We start from the raw sequence: 18048 nt of genomic DNA on the forward strand, positions 1-18048 counted from the left end.
GGGCCCGGGGCGGGCCGGGGGACCCCCCCCTCCCCCGCCCCCCGAGTGCACAAATTTTTGTGCACCGGGCATCTAGTAACATTATAATAAAATAAACTGAATACAAAAATATCTGTGATAATACCTGTAATCCAGGGAGTTTGCAGTTGACAGCTGTAAGGAATACAAGGTAGTGTAATGCAGTATTCTACTCAGAGGCATGTTTACTTCGGGCAATAAGTATTTATAAATAAAGTAAATATGAAATAGAGAGGTAAGACAGGATATAAATAAAGAAAAGAGAAATTATTTAGCTGGTACACACTAAAAGTGTGTTTATTCATTCAACAAGAATTTGTTGAGTATCAATAAATCTAGATTCAATTAGATTTTAGTGGTTGAGAGGTCATTGTGAGATCTACGATTCAGGAAGTCTTTTATGAGAAGGATCCCCTTTGCTGAGTTTTTTGGTGAAGTGGGTTTAAAGAGGAAGTAGGAGAGCATTCTTTTCTGAGTAAGTGGATTTAAATCCATTTACTGAGTAAAGCAAAGCCATTGAGTTTTCAGGATACAGTAGTGATAAATTGCTTTGACTAGAATGGATTGTGTTTAAATATTAGGGAAACGAAAGTTTTGAAAAAGACACATTTTAATCATTAGGATATGTACACTAGGTGCTGTGGGCAAAAAAGTCTTTCATCTTAAGCAAGTAAATCACACAGTGAACGATTGTGCATCACTTAGGACAGAGAACCCAACTACAGCTGGCTGAAGAAGGAAGGCTGGTCTAGTACAGATCACTAAAAACTCAGAGGTAAACAGGGCTCAGGAATATCTGAGGGCACAGATGGTTTAATAAGGAATTGTTTTTTATCCTTTTCTGTTTTCATCCTCAGGCTTTCATTCTTAGGCTTATGTTCTCCTAGGATTAAAAAGTTCAATAGAAAAGAGAGAGAAATTGTTAACTCCCGAATAAAGTTATTGTACTTTATGCTTGAAACTTCTAGATTCACAAACTCATCTGTGAGACAATCCTAAAAGGATGGAATTATACAGATTTACCAGGGGGAGATCATAAGCCTATAAGCCTTTACCATCCCCCACATCCACATAAATGAGAATTAAGGAAGACTTGTTTCAGAGAGGATATTTTTGTATGAGAGAGAGAGAGAAAGAGAGAGAGAGAGAGAGAGACAGAAAGAGAGAGAGAGAGAGAGAGAGAGAGAGAGAGAGAGAGAGAATACAATATGGGTTATATTTGGTGCGCAAATAAATCCAAATATTTAGTCTGTATGAGATCAGTATGTAGAATTTTATTGCTATCATTTCTATGAATTGAAGCTGTATAAACTGGAACCGAAAGGGTGATGGCAATGAGCATACTTTTTCAAATATGACTTTATACAACTTGGTGATTGATTGGCTAGCTGTTGTTAGTGGTGATAATGGTGGTGATGAGATGATGATGAGCTTGTTGATCTATTAGCTATTTCAATAATAGTTATTTTTACAGTTATATGTGACTTAGAGTTATATCATGTTCCAGAGGTTTTAAAATTATGACACCCTTAGATATCAGTCATTTTTGCATGGCATCCGGCACTAAAATAAATACCTAAGAGAACAATTTGATAAATATTTGGGTCTGAGAAATAATGTGGTCGAGTTTCACCCTAAAAGATTAAAACCCCTCATGGGACCCCTATTTTGTGAATTATAGCTATATCCCTTGACTTACAAAAATGTCACTGCTTCATAATAGTGATCAGGAAACCAAAAATAGATAACATGAGTTTCACAGTAGCAGTGTATATAAACAACTTTCATACTCATGTGGGTCTGGAGTAGTTGATTAGTACATACCATTTTGCCCAAATATTTCCAACTTTGAGTTCTGGTTAATGGAGTATAATTAGAAAGTAAAATATATTAACACTAATTTTACATATAGGCATTTGTTGTTGGAGAATAAATTGACTCGCTTTCTGTATTTGCCCCCTTTGCAAAGTGTTATTTGTTTTTAAATATGTGAAGTGAATTTTATGTAATTTATAATTTACTATAAATGTTCAGAGAAAAAATTTAGGTAAAAGAGTGAAGTGAAGGACAGAAGGATGAAGCTTCGTTACAATGAGCATCAGGTGGAGAGAGGAAGCGGCACAGGAACAGGAAAGATACACAGACACGGAACAATAATTATCTGTGATAAATTTGGATCACTTCTGGATTTTCTGAGAGTGAACCTTGATTGTAATTGGGGCAGGCAACAAAAGAGCCAAGTAAGTATCAAGACAATAGGCACATGGAATAATATATACAGACCAAGTGGAGCTAACTAGCATTTTGAAATACTTAAAACTCTATTGGTGATTCATTCTGATTATTTTGACACATGAGTTAAATAAACCTCATCAGTATATTTGTGCCTTTTCTAATTTTGAATCAAAACCTGTTACATACAAGAAGAAATGTGTCATCAACAACAATAAAAGTAGACAATTCTAAAGATGTGAAGAGCAAAAATAAATGATAGTGTCCCAGATGCTTTCTGATTTCTGATTCACTCTTGGAGAGAGTTCTCTATAGATTGTCTGGAATGTGAAACACAGAGAAACAGTGATAAGAACATTATTCTACCTTCTCTTCTCTATAGGACTAGTTGTTTTAATAGAAACTATTCCTTTCAAAGGCAACAATAGGAACTTTTCTTTTCAAAGGGAACAATCTCATCTGAACCTCTTTCTCCTCTTGTTCACCTCTTAGGATCTGTGTCACATTTAATTGTGAATTAAAGCTCAAACGGTATTCAGCTTTAATAAACCCATGTGGTATAGGTAACATAAATATCAACACACATATACACATAATATCCTTTGGAAATGCTTTGAATTTAACATATTTTATGTTTAGTATAAGTAAAATAGTTTATAGTAAAATACAGACATTTAAAAACTATTTCTTACTTGCTTTTAACATATGAAGCATTGATTTTTCATTTTGTTCCCTTCATGGATTTATTTGAATTTTACACTTGACACATTATAGCAAATCTATGTATAAGTTATTATATTTAAGATATTCCTGAGGATCATCTTTTATTCAGTTATTCTACAGAATGACTAATCTTATGAGAAGGCTGAATTTTTTATGTTAAATATATTCTTTAGAATTAGTTGCTAATTATCTCTGGTCTTGAGAAAATGATATAGTTACAGTGGCAGTGCTTTTTAAAATCATTGACAAATAAAAGTATTTCTGAAATTATATAACTATGACTGAAAAAAATTGCACATATATTCTCCCAAACTTAATGCATAGGCATCATAGTATGAAAAGGGATCAAGAGAATTCTAATGAACATAGAATTGATATTTCTTTTTTCCCTTTGCAGCTGTCTTATAATATAATTGGCATTGCTTATTCACAGAATGAAAGAGATATTTTTAAGCATTTGCTATAGTTAGGAGTGATTGATTTAAAAACAAAACAACAACACTACTTTGGCTTTAAGGGTGTTGCTAGGAAACGCAATTCGAAGATGAAAACCCCTACAGAGTTGTCTTCCATCTTATAGCAAAAAAGTGTAGTGGTAGCATGCTCTGATTTAAAAAAACAAACACAGAAAACTAATCTGTTAAAGTTGCATCCAAAGGGAATTTGTTATAGGTTCACTTAAATAGCTTCATTATGGAAATAGTTTTAGTTTATTTATGTTGCACCAAAACTTCCATGTATTTATTTGAGTAAGGCTATAATTTTAAGCTTATAATGATACATTGTCAAAATAATCACTTTATAAAGAAATACACACAAACAAAAATAAGTCATCTTAATTTTTGCTTTAATAATACTTGTCTGATTGCTAAAGTAATGTATATATCACAAAAGATTTTGGATATAGAGAAAATGTAATGAAGGTAAAGATCATTTATTATGCTACCACACAGAAATGTTGGTAATTTCTTCATATTTTATTTCTTCTAAATATTTAGTACGTTAGCGAAAAAATTTTAAAGGGGTTTAGAGAGTTTTTGTTTTTGTTTTTTTATACATTCCCTGACTTTTAACAAGGGATTAGTTTAATTCCTTTATAGTTACTATAATTTCTTACGTACCTTGATGTATTTATAAAAATCTTATTTTATTTTTTTAATACCCACTTTTTTCTATTATTTTTTTCTCTTTTATTGTCTTCTATTTTATTGAGTCTTTTTTATACCTTGTATTTTTGAGTTCATGCTCTATAATATTTAGTTCTGCTTTTTCACATAATATAGAATAAACTGTATTTGACTCTGATTCTGATTATTATAAAGCACTTACAAGCATAATTTTAAAGCCTTCCTAATACTTCATTGTACTGTTGTAATAACAGAAGTGGAGTTAAGACACATTATTTTATTAGAATAGATTTCTCTATGAGAAATCACTGTATCAAAATATCTTAATTGTTTTAAAATCCTTAATACATATTACTAAATTATTTTAAAAAGATTGTGTTAGTTACAGCTTCTTCTAACAATATAGAAAAATATCAAGCTTGCATTCATACCAACATTGAATCTTATTAATTGCAATGCTGTACAAATTTAATCACATAAAACATACTGAGCATTTTTAAAATTTTGTATTTTTTATTCACTTATTAGTCATTCATTTTTATTCTTTCATGTAAGTATCTAATCGGGTCCTTTAATTATCTATTGTGACCTTAATATTTTTCACATCTGTTACTGTGAGTTCCTTATAACTGTTTCTGTAATCTTTCTAAATCTTCCCTTCAATTTATATTTTGACTTTTTAATTTGTTCACAAATTTTAGTATATGAAGTTTAAAAATTATTTTTATGTTTTCTTCTATTCAAGGGTTATATTTATTGCCTTTTTATATTAGTTTTTAAGTGGATTTGAATTTTATTTTTTAGCTTTTAGTAATTCATCTGAATTTATGTTGATGTATGAAGTGAGATTGGAACATTTTACTGTTTTTTTCTAATAGCTATGCAGTTGCCTTCGTGCCTTTTTAAATCATAGTTCATATCTTTATTTGTTAGGACTTTAAAACATGGAGTATATTAGCAGTATAAATCCAGCCAAGGTTCAAATCTCAGTTCCACTATTTATTAGCACCTCCGTCTTGGGCAAATTGCTCAATCTATATGTCTCTGTTGTGCTGTCTCTTAAATGAACACAAAAAAGAACTTATATCACAGTTATTGTGAGAGGTAGGTGACATATATAATCTAAGTGCTTGGTACATTGCTATAAGAAGTTGTAACTAACACAGTCTTTTAAAAAATAATTTAGTAATATGTTTTAAGGGTTTTAAAAGAAATATCACAACTACAGTTTCAGTTTTTCAGAATAAAGATCTTAGAAACTCACAGGTTTCAGAATGTAAAAATTTGTACTCTATTAAGGTTTATTCTCACATAAGTTTTATTATGGCTATTAAAAAAAAGTTTAGTCTCATTCAATAAAGCACCAGTGTTGAGTTCAATATTGTCCATATTTCTCCTCCCAAGTCTTAAATGATCAAAGTGACCATTCATTATTTATATTTGATCTACATATGAAATCTTTAATAATAGTAACCAGAATACTCCTGCTTAGTATTTTTAGTATTGGGTCTTCTAAAAACTGAAATATTTCAGGTTGCAAATCTCTTGCCCTTGTAGAGGTGGACTTCCATTTAATAAATTAAGAGTATACAGATGTTGAATAAGTTATGTCCCTAAAAACGATTAGCATTTCTGTTAAAGAACTCATTAGGGGTTATATGAGATGGTTTCATATCATTCCTCCCAATTGTAGAAATGCATGGAATTATCTTCAAACCAATAACTATTTGTAATAACTCTTGTGCTTTAAGAGTTCTAAAGGGAAATCATTGCATAGCCATTCATAAATGTGGTGCTTTTTATTTTAATTATCACTTTTTTCTATGATATTTAAACTATCTGTGGCATTAAATATACACATACATGGACACATGCACACATGTATATTTGTTGATCACACACTCTATGCAAAGTATTTAATCCTTAATAAGAATATGAAGGTATGTATAAGGCTTGTTCTTTTTCCTTAGTAGCCTCTAATCTTGTTAGTGGTGAAGAAAAACTCATACAGGTAGCTTGTGTACATTTTTCATATAATTATCACAATTACATATTATTTCCATTTTACGGATGCTGAGATAACATGCCCAAAATGAACTAGCCATATGAATGAGATCTTACTTTATCCACACTCTTGTGGCTTTCCTTTTGATAATGAAAAATTCTAAAATGCTATTACCATATATTCAGGATACCTTCAAGTTAGATATTCTACTCTACTTATAACTTCATAAGCCATCAAGACCTATCATCACAAATACCAAAATTGGGCATAGAAACCACTACTCCAATATACCATTTTCTCAACCTCTGAAGTTATCTTCAAATATGTTTTCTAATAAAATGTCCCTCTATTCAGTTGCACTTGAAATATAAGAAAGGACATTATAAGAAGGTATTAATGAGTGAGTCAAACAACTGCTCAAGTTTTAGACAAGGGAGAAGACCTCATAGAAGGAGATTGTCAAAGGATAGTCTTTGTATAAGGATACAGCTTGATTTAGGTGTTGAAATATAGGAGAGATTTTTGTTTTCTCATACATAAGCTGAGGTTAGTAATAGTAACTACATCACTGGTACATATGAAGATTACTGTGTTATTACTTAAGTTTCTGAACAGAACCTGATTTGCAAACTGAGAGATTATGAAGCATAAGAACATTAATTATTAAGCTAAGAACTTTTTAAATTGACTTTTTTTATTTCTATAACCTGGGATAATGTCTGACATAAGATACTCAATAGATATTTGTTGGATGGATTATGAAATGATGGCATATCACTGATTTTTGAGGCAGAGAGTACAAGAGAGTTAAATTTTCTGAAGATAAAACTGAATTTTAAATTGTTCACTAAACTTCAGATATTTGGATGTTTATTGAAATAGTAAATGCAGAGGCAAAGATTCCTATTGGTAGCAAGGGTCAAGGTAGATCTCTTTGAGATTGCTCTGATGCTTGTGTCTAAGTTGACTCTAAGCTTCTGAAGTTTGAGGATTTGCTTCTTATATTACCAACTAGAGCTTGTGTGGGGTCTTTCACAAAATTGGTATTCAGTAAGCATTTGCTAATTGATGAGACTTGGATTTGATACAAATAAATAATTACAGTCAGAGGGAATAAAAATATTATCAGAAGCTATAGAATCCTTTTCTTTTAGTTTTCAATTTTTGAATAATCCATACATTTGTTCTGTAATTTTATATAAATGGAGAGATGTATTCAGTCTTACCACATTGGAAATTTAATTTATATTTGAACAGATTTGAATAAAAAGGAATAAAGCTCTCTGTACAGCCTAAGACATGCTATCACTATAAATCTGAAACCTCCATGCTACTGTGAGGGCAGCAGGATGGATAAGTTAGGGAGATTCCTTATATCTGTTCTTGTAATGTAGCATTGAAAAGAGCCAGAAGAATAGATCATTCGTTAACCAAAGCACTGACTATTAAATATTATAGTGGTACTAGAGGCCCAGTGCATGAAAATTCATGCACTGGAGGGGGGGTCCCTCAGCCCGGCCTGCCCCCTCTCACAGTCCGGGAGCCCTCAGGGGCAGGAGGCAACCCAGCAATCAGGGGAAGGCGATGCCCCATCACACCTCTGCTGCTGCCACTGCTGGCAGCACAAGCCTCGGGCAGCCCTGGGTGGCTGGGCACCCTCCATCCAAAGCTTGCCTGTGCCTCGGGCCAGCCCTGGGTGACTGAGCAGCTGACATCTGAAGCTTGCCTGCGCCTTGGGCTGGCCCTGGGCGGCTGGGGGCCTGAGGGGACTGGGGGACTCTGGAGGCAGGCGCGCCTGCCACCCCAGTAGGGTTGAGGGGACTGGGCGCCGCCATCTTGTGGCTGTGGGTGCTGCCATCTTTGAGGGCGTGGCAGTCAATTAGCATATTCCCTCCTTATTGGCTGTGGGTGCCACCATCTTTGTGACAGAATGAGGGTCAATTAGCATATTTCCTCTTTATTAGATAGGATATAGTTTTTCTTGCAGAATAATTTAGTAATGGAAACTCCCTGCTTCTGGAAGGAACCAAAAGTGCAATTCATGGCATTAAAGGTCCCATAATTTGACTACGCTTTTTTTAAAAAAAAATTTCTTTATTAATTAAGATATTACATATGTGTCCTTATCCCCCCATTGCAGCCCTCCCCCCCCACCTCACTCCTGTTCATGCCTTCACCCCCCTGGTGTCTGCATCCATTGGTTATGCTTATATGCATGCATACAAGTCCTTTGGTTGATCTCTCCCCCTTACCCCCACACTCCCCTACCTTCCCTCTTAGGTTTGAGCATTGGATCGATGCTTCTCTATCTCTGGATTTGTTTTTGTTCATCAGTTTATGTTGTTCATTATACTCCACAAATGAGTGAGATCATGTGATATTTATATTTCTCTGACTGACATATTTCGCTTAGCATAATGCTCTCCAGCACTTTAATCTCAACTAATCTTTTTCAAATGCTCCTATGTGTGTAGGCCCAGGCCATGTCAAACTCTTCAGGATTCTCTGAATTGACCTTTATTTTGCTACTTTGTGCTTTCACTTTTGCCACTTCCCCCGGCAGCATGGATCTGCCTGTGAAATATAGACCAGTGATTTACCTTAGCAATTGCTCAATAAATTTATTCCACAGATGCTAAGTATCTTTACTGTGTAAGGCATGATGTTAGGCAATATGGTTATAGAAAAATGAATGAGACAATCTGCTATTGATACGCTCTAATCTAGAAAGTCCCTTACTGAATATATAACCTTGGATTTACTAGTACTTATGCTGCTGCTAATAATGTCTCCAGTTGGTAGAGAATACTTCATATATGTGTATGGAATAATGAATGAATAATTAAAAATTGCCATCTACCTACCTTTATATGATTGTTTTATTTTATACTCTTCAAAAAAAATGAAACACATTTTTTGGTCTTTGAACAACATGCAATACAAACTCTTATGTCTGATGAGATTGCACAAACGTTCAATTATATCCTGTAATATACTGGTATGTTTCAAAACTAACTTTTTGAATTGTTTTAATTGAATTGAAGTGTATTAAAAAATAATTTTCTAATGTTGTTTCTGGGAATAAAGGCCTAAATTATTTGAGTAGGAATCACTCATTGGTTAACAATTAATACAATGACATACAGTCATGTTACTGATACTATAGGGTCATTGTACAATGACTCAGTCTTACTTGTCATTTAAAAGGATAGAATGTCAGGGTTACATCATGTTCTTCCAGGAGGACTGTGCCTTCTGTTTAGTATCTCTCTTAATCTGAACAGCAGCTAATAGAAGTTACAAGAACCTCAGTCTCGTTTTCCCCTCCTGGGTGGGCCTCTTGTCAGAAGACAGTAAGAAATTATGTGTATCTTTAGATTGGCAAGGTAGAATATGGAATAAATACCTGCTCTTATACCTGCGGGACATACCAATACTGTGGAGAGAGGAGCAGCAGCTAGAATCCTGTCCTGTTAGGGAGAATGGCTTAGAGTGGAGACTCAGAAAACAGACTCACGGTAGCAATAATGCCTTTTTAGTAGAAATGGCCACCTCGGCAGAGAATAGAGGCACAATAGGGAGATTACAGCCCAGGAAGTCTTTAAAGCTCCCAGTGTAATTTGAAAGAGACTTTCAAACTCTGTTAGTTTCTTCCCAGGTCTTGTCCTTTTGTGCCTTGTGGTGGCTGCAGGGAGTGGGGGAACAAAAGGGTAAGAAGTTCAAAAATTCTGTCTCGCTGGCATGGGAATTTTTCTGCTGTCAAAGAGTTATTAAATCCTGCTTTGGGTTTTTAGATATGATTCACAGGGAAGGTATCACAGAGCACATTTCTTTGTAGTGGCTCTGCTATTTCAGATCATTTTGAACTACAACAAGAGAAGTTAAAAGCACATTCAGTCATGTCATTATAATCCAGCAAGAGGGTCTCATTTAAAAGTAGGAAACCTTCCAGGTAGTAGTCAAAACATTATTATCAAAATGCCTTGTTCACTATGATATGGTAGAGTAAATCAGATGTAGACATAGGCAATATTTAATTCTCACCTATACAATGTGCCACAGAAAAGTACAGGGCAGACATAATTTTAAGAGGCAGGTTAGTAAATGTTGCATATCTTCTGATTTTTAGAGTGCAGTGGCTAAAGATGTGGCCTATTTAATTCAGAACACATCTGCATGCTCTCTGTGAGTGGTGAAAATATTTCTAACCTTTACCTAACACACTTAATACAATAGTTCTTGAACTTTAGTATGCCTACCAGTTACCTGGGAAGCTTGCTTAAAATGCAGATACTTCAGCTATTCCCCAGAGACTAATTATTATTGGGAGTTGCTGGTAAATCTATTTTATTAACAAGCACAACCAAATAATGTTAATGTAGGTGGCCCCTACACCTTATTTTGGGATATTGACTTCGAGTATTGAAAAGTATGTTAATCATTGAATTTACAAAATATCAATTATTTCAATTTAGAGCAAGAACATATTGTATCTTTTAAAAAATTAGATAATAAATAAACTATAGTATTAAATCTGTCTAGAATAGAAGGACAAACCCTGGCTCTGTTAGTAGCTGTGTGTCTTGGAGCAATCCATATGATCCCCATAACTCAGTTTATCTGTAGAAGTCTCAGAGTTTTGGCAGGATCAGGTGATATATAGATTAGTGATTTATAAAAATTTTAGCACACTTGCATGTTATTGCTTCTTTACTATCCCCATGTATCTGAGGTTACCCTGTTACCCTCTGTCCTCCCATCCATAACCTGGTTTCATTTATTTTTCTTCATCCTGATCCTCTATGTAAATCATTGACAGCACAGGGATGATCAGTTCTACTCCACACTACCTTTCCCCAATGCCTACTGCAATGTTTTATTTTTCATTTAATATTACTCTGATATTTTGAGCAGCAATTTTTGTTTTGTTTTGTTTTTTGCCAAATCTAGCACTACATTCTGGTGATTCAAAATAGTGAAAATATGACTTTACCCTTGAGCAAAAAAGTTTTTCTTACTAATATGCTGATGGGAAGAGTTTGAGTAGAATCCCACAAATGTCTGTTTGGTTCTAAATTTGGTTCTAAATCTTACATGACAAAACAACCCCCTCTTATTGATTGATTAAGATGGTAATTCTTGGAATTGCAAATAATCAAGAAAGCATATTGCCTGATTTGCTCATTATTACTATTTCCAGTTTCCATTATCATCTTAATTTTGTAATTCTAATCAAAATAATTGTGTAGGATAGGCACCTTGTCGGTTTCATAGGGGAAATACTTTGGAGTCAGCAGGGTCTTTCTATATTTCTTCAAATTTCAAGAGATACCGAACCACACTATACACACACTCCTAAATTGTGGGACAAAGTAGATGTTGACTTCTACTTATTCTGCCACCTACAAGTGATAGTTTCCTGAAACTATTCCAATGAATAAACACGACCGCATCAATTATAGTCTTGTGTGACATCGTCAGCTTACATTAGCCTGTGAAAAATATGTGCTATGAATATCACAAATGGGATTCCACTATTTTTAAGTTCCTCTGTATGCATTGTCATTTTAAAAATAAATGAGCAATTAATTTAATCATAAATCCAATTATCTAAAAATGGGAGCTGCCAGTTTATAAAATGCAGGCTGTGCCGTCAGCACTCAATTAATGTTCACATCTTCAAACACCTTTAGATTTTTAGTTCCCCGAGCAGCCTCCAAGTCATTGCACTTCACAGTCTGGTGGTGCTATATTGACTGAAGTGTTCTGAACTTCTTTTTATGTATACTTCACACACAATCAAGTGGAAGGCCCTTTCACGGGCTAATGCAGTTGCATCAAGGCCATTACACTCTATGCTAGTTGGGCAGGATATGACTCTATTCTAGAACAGAAGGATGTTATTTATAACCACCTTCAGAAAACTGGTATTTTCCTTGGATGTGTGTAAGGTTATTTCCAGATTTAGAAAGGCACATTTTTCAAAAATTTTTACTAAGTATATTTGGCCATAAAAGTAAGTTGCCAAAACATTATTAATGGCTTTTCAGAAGAACTGTTAAACCGAGACAGTAATAATTTGGTGAGAGAGGTTAAAGAAGTCAGTATGAGCCTAGAGACTAAGACCATCCAAAACATGCATTTATTCATCTAGAGGAAGTTGTGTCACCTACGTTTAAATTATGTGTAATAATCTGAAAATTAACTGGAAAGATGTAATATTGATATGGAAGTACTTAATGTACATAGTGTATATAACATCCCCCTTCTAAAGGATTAGCATTTTTAAAATTCAAAACTAATTTCATCTTTGGAAAATTTTATTGATGCCACCTTACTATTTTGACTTCTGGAATGTACCAAGGACTTTTACACACATACCCATACACATATCCATAACATACATGATTTAGTCCTCACATTAATTGTCTGAAGAAGGAACTTAATTTTCTATGGTCCAGACTGTGTGACTGACACCTCAGGAAGATTACATGACTTGGGCAGCAGAGGCAGAATTTCAGAGTAAATCTGAAGATAAAATGTCCCCTGGTTTTACAGTGAAGAGTAAGAGACATTGGTGTCTTTTCATCTAGGTTAACTTGTGCTTAACTCCAACAAGCTTCCTCTATTTATTGGATATAGAACTTTATAGCAAATGTTCTTTAGGACCAGGGCAATAAGCATCATGAGTAATATTTTAGGTTAAATTTTCTTATTAACTTAGCTTTTCATGGGCTATGTTAAGGATAGATCAGGATAGATTCCTGACATATCCCAAAAATCCTTTTTTATTCTTTCTGAAACAGAGATGTGACCATTTTCTAATATATATACTACATAAAATATTATTTATTTTTTCTCTATATATATTTAATCAATATTTCTTGGATCTTGTTCTCAATCAGTGTAAATGAGTGTATAGTAATTAGTTCAATGAAGTATTAGCTTATTGTCTTGATGGAACATCATTTCATTGTATAGCAGTATGAAATATTTTGTGAGTAATTGCTATGGCTAAATGCTTTTTAATGTATTGTTTATGCTGTTTTGAATAATTTATTTGGGTTATCCTATGACAGAAGAAAAAAACAGAAGAGCTAGATGATGTCTTTCCAGCTGAAAACTGAATACCTACATATGGTCCAAATTTCTCAAAGGAGAACCCTAGCATTGCCTAAATTAAGGAGAAAAAAGTGGGGAAGAAGACAAGTGTGGAAAGAAAGAAGGCAAATGAAGGAAAAGAATGTCATGCTATGTTTCCTTATTATATTTTTGTTGTTGCTTTAATGCATTAGTAAGAGATTTAATGAAGAGTGCTGGAGAAATGAAGTTGAATTGTCTTGGAAATTAATGTAGTGCCAGTACACAGCAAGGACACGCCAGTCACTAGACACCATCGAGCCTTGGTGGGTTGGGAGATACAGTGTCTGCAGTACCTGGTGTAAGGCCTAGCCAGCCATGGGCAAACTACAGCCCGCTGGCCGTTTGAAATGAATAAAACTAAAAAAAAAAAAAAAAAAAAAAAAAAACCAAACCCTTTTATGTAATGATGTTTACTTTGAATTTATATTAGTTCACACAAACACTCCATCCATGCTTTTGTTCTGGCCCTCCGGTCCAGTTTAAGAACCTATTGTGGCCCTCGAGTCAAAAAGTTTGCCCACCCCTGGCTAGGCTGAGAGAATGAGAAGCCACGGGGCTCTGAAAGCCAGCGAGTTCAGGCAGCTGGGCAACACAGTGTTCCTTGTGGGACAGGAATGCTTGTCTGGGTCCTGTTTCTGGTCATTCTGTTACTTTGATTATTGAGAAGCAAAAATGTTGGCTCCTGTAACTGTCACACCATTGTCAGCATTATATGTTTTCTTCCTCTGCTATTTCATTCACCTCCAACAGTTCAAGGCCCATGGTGGCTGGGGAGTTAGCTGTGAATTAGAGTGGCATGTCCTCCAGGGAGAAATGGGAAGAGCAGTTTCTTCCGCATGAACAGGGAAGGGTGCAGCCTCTCTCTGCTGCCGCACTGCCCAGGGATGTGAACAGGGAGTCAGAAATGATGGGGTAACTGATGACACAATAGAACAAATTGCCAGCAGAACACAAGTGTGTGAACAAGATGTGAAAGATGCTTTTATACTGGAATAGCAAGAAACCCATTAAATGAAATAGATCACATGCTGCCACTGTCCTATTGAAATAGGCAATATTTTGGAGTGAAGGAAAAGATACGACACAGAATAATAATACCTTTTTCTTTTTCTCTGAAGTGTACATATTCAACTTGAAATACAGACTTCAAACAATACTAGTAAAGTATATATTAAAATGCTGCAAAATATTGCTACTTAGAATATCATCTTTTAGAGTATATTTATAATCTCTAACAAAGACCAAAGCCCCAAGAAGAGATATTTTACCTACTGTCACGATTCTATTCTTATTTTAAGGAATTGAAGTTAATTTTCAGTTTGTTTAATGCAAGTGCTTGGGAATACAGTTATGGAATAACACATGTATTCCTTCATTTATTCAATAAGTATGTATCAGTGACTACTTTGTGCCAGATAGTAGAGACGAAACAACAAATCAGAGGTGTGTCCCTAGACTGACAGGCCTATTGCCTAGTAGAATAAGTAGATATTTATGAAATACTTTCATGGTAAACATTTTACATGTATAATCTCATGCAACCCTTACATTAGTTTCATGATGTAGGCATTCTTTCCATATTTTGTACATGAGGAAAATTAGAGTGAGGTAACTTGCCCAAAGTTGCAAGCTAAAGAATAGTTGAGCCAAACTTGGGAAAAGATCTGACTTTTCTTTTCTTTTCTCTTTTCTTTTCTTTTCTTTTCTTTTCTTTTCTTTTCTTTTCTTTTCTTTTCTTTTCTTTTCTTTTCTTTTCTTTTCTTTTCTTTTCTTTTCTTTTCTTTTCTTTTCTTTTCTTTTCTTTTCTTTTCTTTTCTTTTCTTTTCTTTTCTTTTCTTTTCTTTTCTTTTCTTTTCTTTTCTTTTCTTTTCTTTTCTTTTCTTTTCTTTTCCTTTCTTTTCTTTCTTCCTCCCTCCCTCCCTCCCTCTCTTCCTTCCTTCCTTCCTTTTTCCCTCCCTCCTTCCCTTTATTGTTGACACCATTATAGATGCCCCCTATTTTCCCCACCTTTTCCCACCTCCACCCAGCCCCCACAACCCCTCCCTCTGGCCATCCTTACACTGTTGTTTGTGTCCATGGGCTATGCCTGCATGCTCTTTGGCTAATCCCTTCACCTTCTTTCATCCAGTCCCATCCATCCCTTCCTCTCTGACCTCTCTCAGTCTGTTCCATGTATCCATTACTCTGATCCCTTTTGACTATGCCTTGTCATTAATTCCCACATTTGAGAAGGAAATGTTAAATAACATCCTTGACAAAGGAAATTCTTCTGTATTTTAATTTTAATTTCTTGAAATCACTTGCTCTGTGTGGACACAGAAGCCTGCAAATTTAATGAGATACAGAGACCAAAAATTTACATAACTCATCAATATTAAAAATCTGAAGGCTACCCTCACAGTAATTATATTTATTTTTCTCTCTGGTCAATGCTGCTTCCTCTACATTCAAAACTGCAGCAGCATCCCTCCCACAGAGTTGAATATGTTTATTATTTAGAGTTATTACTTAGAATTATTTTGAGTTCTCAAATTACAACACTTTATTAATTGGTAAATTATAGTTATTTAAAATATAATACTGCCCCATTAAACATCATATGCTTTTAATATGCAAAATGTTTGCAGATATATTATCTAGATTAATCTTTAATTAATTGTTTGATTTAACACAACAATTTGGGCATAGTTTATGTGTTTGCTTTTTCTAAATTTTTCCTCATTAAAAGAAGTCATTCTAGTTAGTGTCCATAACTTAATGAGAAGAATTAGGAACCAACAGGCTAAAAAAAAAAATATTCAATTGTACATTATTTTGAGACAAACTCTAGAAGATATAAACAATGTATACAGGTTTAAATCATTTTCATTTAGGTCTATATTAAAATACTAATAAAATTATATGTCCATCAACAAAATGAAAAGCTAAAAATCCTCTCATAGATCACTTATTGATTTCCCTGCCTCCTGAAAAAAAATGTTTCTTTATTCTTCACTTTTGTATACCTGTTTTTTGTTTTTTTTGCTGATCAGCCCCACTTAATAAAAGAAATAAAATTAATTTAAAAGTCCAGGCTTAATGCAATTTATACAGGTGTATAGTTGTCACCTTCTCACATATGTCCAAGAAAAATGTTGATCATAAATTAATCCTGGCATTTAAAAATTGTCTGTTGAATTTTTTTTCTTTGAAAAAATATTTTAAATATATCCTATGCTAATTTGATTAATTTCTACTGTTTTCTCTAAGAATTCCACCAATTTTATCTCAAAATAAATGATTTTTCACTTCAGAATAATATATACACCAAAAGGGAAAATATATTTGTCCTGGCCCATGTAGTATACTAAATATTTGTGTGAGTCTCTGAAAATGCTAGGAGTCTGGCAAATCAGGATAGAGTGGTTCGATGGGGGTAAATATGGTCTTAAAATTCATCACAATTAAAAACATAAGTAGGACCTTTAGCATGGCATTGCAATACAAGCAATCAGTATCATTTTATTTTCACATTCTAGAAAGTGTTGAAATATTATGTCTTGAACATTATAGCACTAGGTATTTTCTTTTAGGAATTGCTTTCAGGCTTATTCTTAATTTATATATGATATCTAACTGTATGTCATGAGATTTTCCTAGGCCATTATATATTCCTTGAAAACATGAACGCATGTCTTTTTAAATTGACACTCCCATTATATCTCAACTGAAGAGGTCTCTTTCTAAGGCCCTGGGTCATGTTGCTCTCAACAAGTTCTAGTAAGAAGCAGTTGGGTTTTGCAGCCACCAAATAACGTAAATCTAAGAGCGCAGTACCTTCACCACAATGCCCTGTCTACCACAGTCGGACCTATGCCCACCATGACATTTCTTACAATGCTTTTCATTAAAATGATTAACACGTTTCCAAGCTTAATAGTATATAGATCTAAACAGCTACCTCACTGAACTGTATACACATGCTTCCCAGTGATCTGTGAACTTCTTAAGAGTAAACAAACTATGTCTTTCTTTTTTATGCATTTGTCTATATGCTTGTTCGTAGAGGTGGGTTTACCACAAAGATGATGAAGCTTAAGTTGTGGATCCTCTCATTTACGTGAGGCTATTCCAAAGCCCTGGGTGTAATATAGAAGGCCTCACCGATATAATCACGTGGTCATAAATTTGGAGGGAATTTATAAAAGCAAGATATTCTTTTTATAGCTTAGTTTGTATTAGTAATTTTCTCCTCTTGTTTTTAAATACAGCTCTCCAACTTTTAATGATTTGGCCCCACAAATCCTAGATTCTCCCTTGCTGACATATGAGGAGCAATTATTTACATTTGTGGAGTGAATAAATGAAAGAAGTGAAGGGGAACGACTTTATTATTAATTAATATATTTTGACATTTAAAAATCAGCATTCTTGGCAAAAATATTCCACAAACCATCAACAAATAATGCTAGTGTATAATGTCTGAGTTTGTCAAAGCTCTTATACAAATAAATCATTAGTTGAATCTTTGTACCTACCAGCCCTTCAGATAAATTCAATTTTTAATCAAAACAATGATATTGAAATGTTTACAACCATGCAGTTTGTAGAAAGGATAATATCATACTCAATTGTTAAACTGTTAGAAGCTAAAACATACCAAGTGATTGGCTTGCTTATGGTCATACAGTGTCAGTACTAGGAGGCGGCTGAGGGCCTGATACTGAGTCTACTCTTTCCATTATTACATGGGGTTTACAAAAGTATTTAAATAAACTAAAACATAGTCTAAAAACAAGGAATATAAAATAAGGTAAAATA

General features: G+C 34.0%; 1 protein-coding gene across 3 annotated transcripts in view; it reads left to right on the plus strand.

The window, feature by feature from the left end:
• CNTN1 (contactin 1) overlaps nt 1-18048 on the plus strand; it is a 279131-nt gene that overhangs the window by 121614 nt on the left and 139469 nt on the right. The window lies entirely within an intron of this gene.

Source organism: Myotis brandtii, unplaced genomic scaffold, assembly GCF_000412655.1.
Source record: "Myotis brandtii unplaced genomic scaffold, ASM41265v1 scaffold686, whole genome shotgun sequence".
NCBI classification, from domain to species: Eukaryota; Metazoa; Chordata; class Mammalia; order Chiroptera; family Vespertilionidae; genus Myotis; species Myotis brandtii.